Source organism: Sceloporus undulatus, chromosome 3 (genome assembly GCF_019175285.1).
Source record: "Sceloporus undulatus isolate JIND9_A2432 ecotype Alabama chromosome 3, SceUnd_v1.1, whole genome shotgun sequence".
Classification (NCBI taxonomy): Eukaryota; Metazoa; Chordata; class Lepidosauria; order Squamata; family Phrynosomatidae; genus Sceloporus; species Sceloporus undulatus.
Window position 1 is genome coordinate 166540820 of NC_056524.1, and position 4990 is coordinate 166545809.

General features: G+C 39.9%; 1 pseudogene; it reads left to right on the forward strand.

The window, feature by feature from the left end:
- The first annotated feature begins 892 nt into the window (after positions 1–892).
- Positions 893–1045, forward strand: LOC121927397 (annotated as a pseudogene).
- Positions 1046–4990: the final 3945 nt, after the last annotated feature.

A 4990-nucleotide genomic window follows, 5' to 3' on the forward strand; every position in this document is an offset into this window, starting at 1 on the left:
AATACAGACTGGCCTACTGTAAAGAGATTTCAGAGGGTTCTTATAGGCAAAATCTAGCCTCTGGCAAGGTGCTTAATGGCTTGGGAAGCCTAGACAAAGGTGTTCGATTGCTTGGGCATTGTTAACATGGCACTGTCAATGCAGCTGGGTCTGACAACAATTGGGGGAAGTCAAGCAGGGCAATGGGGGAGTCGTTAAGCTGATCACCGGCCCATCAAGTGTGAGTTTGTATTGTATTAAGCTTGGAGGTGATGGCTGTCCCATTTAACAACTCCTAAACCTTCCTGTGTGGAATTTCCAAAAGTGTTGTTTTCTGGGGGTCTTGTGAGGATGACTCATCTGCCTACCTGAACCATTGTTTTGAGAATTATGGCTGCTAGCCTGGCAGTTCAGTTTGGGGTCATGGGGAACTCCACATGCACACTCCAAAGTTTATTAAAATCCAGTTATGCTAACAAATAACAGGGGGCCTCCTGATGTTCAAAAGCTGCTGGGGTGGGGAGGACATGGAATCATTACACTCTCCCCAATTCATATAAGATTTTTGTCAATTGCAACTGCCATCAGTCCTAGCCAGCACAGCCAAAGGTGGGGACTGATTCAGTTCAACAAAATCTGGAAGGCTTCATAATTCCCACCCATATTTTATATATGAAATAAGGAAAGGATTGTTTCTCTTGGAGATGCCTTCTGAGAAACTTTGAAACTGATGTACAGCTATCATCCTTCATAACCAATCTAATTAGTGTGTTCTTGGGTATCTGTATGAAAATATAACACAATTGGACACTGAGTTATTGTTCTCTGAAGCTGCCAGATAGCCTTGAGATGGTCTTTGCATAGTTCTTTAGGTTCAGTGGTTAGTCCCAAATTGAGTAGATTAATTGAATCAATGCAACCTGGCAGGGGAGGCACCATCATCACTAAGGTGCATCCATTGCGCAATGGAGTGCATCCACTGCACTCCGGGTGTGCTGACCCCTGCGATTTCCCCAAATGTGGGAAACTTGACTGTATAATTTGTGGTAGTGTTCATTTAGAGCTTGTCTAGCAAAATTAATCCAGCTGCCCCAATATTCTGCCCCAAATTCAACCAGTTACCACCACACCTACTCATAATATACCACATGGAAACTGAAATGGTGTCTGCACATTTCTCCTGCCCAAATTCAAGCCAGTAATCAGCTTTCCCCCCTCCATTTCCTTGGGACCACCATTTTCCTAGCCAAACACCTCCATAGAAGAGCCCAACTGGCCAAGTTGCATGATTTGAGGTCAGAATGAGGCACTCAGTGGTGAAGTGGTAGCTCAGTCGACAAACCTCATCATTGATCTCATGGCTGGGCACCTTGTTCTGATCTCTGGGAAGGCAGTTAGTGGCAGCCCTGAAGAGAAAGAAACTTATTATTTTTCAGTCTGGCTTGTCTTGTCTAAGGAACATGTGGCAGCCCCAGTGCTCAGCAAGCGGCACTGAGGCAATGCTTGCCACACACCAATCTATCCCACTGTCACCCTAATGCAGATGGATATATGTAAAAAAGATCAGATTTTCCTGGAAATTGCAGAGCAAGAAGTGAGTTTTTAAAAGTCACATTATAGCCTAAAAGAAGTGCTTTTACTGCTCATATAGTCATAGGCTGTGTGTTGCTACAAGACAAGAATCAAGGTGCGTAGGGATTTTTTTCCTGGTGTAGACAAGACCTTAGCAAATTTATATTCATTCATTTGGTCTACCATAGTGAGACAAATAATTGGATTTAGGCTCCTGACCTCAAGAAACCAGGGGGAAAGACCCATTGGATGGTCTTGATCATAGGGTAGGTCACAGAGACCTCCTACTTTCACCCCTCTCCACAATCATAACACTTTGTTGAGTTCAGGTGAGAGCAAACTGCAGCATTAGAAGTATGTAGGGAAATGCAAATTCAATCAATTTTATCCCAAACCTTGGAAATAACTTATTACAAGCTTTTAAAGAACAAAGACACTAGTCACATATAAGTCTATTTAGCTCAATTCAGTGCTTCTAATAAAAGACATAGAATAAGCTGGAAGAATGAGTGAGAAATCCTGAGCACAATGTTTTACTTTGCTAACCTGAGGGAATGTATGTATTGTAGTGGTAAAACATATTTTCATCCACATGGTTTTCCTTGACAGTTTTATTGAAGTTTTTCAAAGTCATGTAAATTCAGTTCAGAAGTTTGATTTCAGTGGACTGCAGCTAAGAGTATGGCTTTCTGTAAAATTTATTATGAAAACGTACAAGAATTCATTGAGAAAAATCGTGCTTTAAACATAGGTCAGTTGAACAAGGAAATGTAAAATAGAAAGGCATTGAACTTGAAGGTAAATATGGCCTTAATAGTGCAATTTTAAAATTTCCAGATCAGTTTTCTTTAATTAAAAAAATATTTTATTTATTAAATTGTAACATTAAGCAAAATGAACAGTAGTCCCATCCTCTATTATCCCTCTCCCCAACAATTAATTCTACGACAACAAAAGAGAGAAAGAAAGGAATGATCTAAAATAAATTTTTGTTGAGCTTTCCCACTGCCATTTAAAGAATTATAGTTATAAGAGTCCATAATAATATAGAACAGTACAAATCTAAATCACAATCCTCCTCCTTCAAATTGCACTTATTTTTGCCATTCTACCCTCTATCTGGAACACTAGTCTTTGTGTTTTCATCATAAGCATATTGAATTAATGGATAACAATTTAAATCAAGTGTTCCATAAATGTTGAGAGAAGTGTTTGCTAATTATTTGTGTTCCTTTTACATTTCCAAGTGAGAACTTTTCTCTTGGCATCCTGGATAGGGTAGGTATACGATGGAAATGTTAATTTGTTCCAAAGTTGTGCTGCTGCTCTATTTCAAATGGGCAGGATCACCTTGTGTAGGTGGCTCAGCATGGAAACCTACTGGGTGATCTTGGGCATGTCACACTCTCTCAGTCTTAGAGGGAAGCAAGGACAAACCTGCTCTGAACTAATTTTGCCAAGAAAACCCTATGATAGGTTCACCTTAGGGTCATCATAAGTCAGAAATGACTTGAAGGCACAAAACAACAATTGACTAGTATCAAGCAATGGCAAGTGTTAGTGTGAGTGGAGAGTAAGGGCAACAGTTTTTAAAAAATGTTTAACACACTACTTTAAAAAAGTAAAATTTCAAGCTCTAATGTTTTTAATAGGGTGTGGAGAGATTGAATAGAACAATTTGGGTGCCACAGTTCTGAATGTGGTACCAAGAAGGGAATATATGGCACTGGGAGCAATCATGGAGAAGAAGATTAATCGCCTGTACAGACTGGCCATTAAGACTGGCCTGGGGCAGACTCATGGCATGGTGTTCACATGATGCACACTCTGCCCCCACCCTCATGGCAGTGTGATGCCATGCACCACTTCACACTGCGTGCAGCATCATAGCGTTCCTCTGGTGCTGTGTCTACATGACACAGTACCAAAGGAGCATAGAAAAGGGGTGCACCAGAAGCTTTTTCTGGGGCACAAAAAGGACCCACTTTTTCTAACTCCTTTTTGCACCACAGAAAGGCGAGATCAGGGCCACGGCATGTAGTTGCCGCAGCTCTCATCTGGCTTAGGGGTGGTCTGTTGAGCCTCTTTCACGACTGTTTTTCATTCTCTCTCTTCTTCCAGCCAGGAGTATAATAATAATAATAATAATAATAATAATAATAATAATGATAATAATAATAATTTGTATCCCGCCTCTCGCTATATTGGATTGATGTGAGCAACAGCAAGAAAGAACAATAAAATCAAACATGAATATTAATAGATAAAAGCATAACAGGACATATTAGATCCTAGTTCTCCTATTTCCCTCCCACCCTAAAATACCATTAAAAAACACTTCCCAATAGAATGGTTAATAAAATAGATTGAGATCAAGTCTGGTGGATTCAGCTAAACAAATGGAGAGTGAAAATTCAGAGGAGGTCAGTTTGGGAAGGCCTGCCGGAAGAGATCTGTTTTTATCTGGGCAGCCATGATGATACTTCTACACCTGAAGGTTTTGCAGCTGTTGCTGCTTAATAGTGCTCATCCTGAATTTACTCTTGGCTGTGGGATGGGCTGACCTGTCATGCACCCTAGAAGCCCAGATGAATAAGGCAGGAGAGGTCAAGATGACTGATCTTTATCCAGCAGATTGTCAGTGATGTAGCAGTCTAGGCCAAGTGGAAATTGGGATGGAATTAGTCCAATATAATTTGATCTTCCTGTTCTACTGTAATCTGATGGTTTATGTAGAAATAAGCTGGAAAAAAGCAAGTATCTGCTCAGATACCAATGTGAGACCAAAATTATTTGTAGCAATTTACTCTGCAAATTGTGAATAATAAAATTCAACAATCCGTCAACTGTTAACAACAAATTCTGTCAGCAGTCGAAAGCAATAAATTAATCAAATGAATTATTCACTATAAATTATTTTACACAGCTCTGTTAAATATATAGCTTCCCACCCCTCTATTTTTATTAACTTCTTTACAGCTGCAGTGTTCAAAATGCCAGCAACTGGCACACAATAAATATTAATGGCCCATAAATTAAGGCATTACTCTTCCTGACAACCCACTATTTCTTCAGGGTTCAGTGGAAAAGACACAGGAGGCTGCATATCAAACGAAAAAAGGATCAACCTGCAAAAAAGAAAAAAATAAGTTGGGGGAGAAAAAGGGAAAATGGAATTTTAAAATGCTTGACGTATCAAAATTTATGAATTGTAAGTATCAAATGCCAGGCCCATGTACTGTATTTGCTCAAATGCTAAATGCGATGCTTTTAAATGTTCAAAGTCTTTTAAAGACAAGGTGGGCAACTGTAGCGGGTCTGGTTGCCCTCCATGAGAGCAACTACTTGTAAGCAGGATGATTCACAGCTGGGCAATCTCTTACATCCTTTGGTTATCTCTGGTGCAGCAACTAATCTTGTCCAGAGTTGAACACTTGTC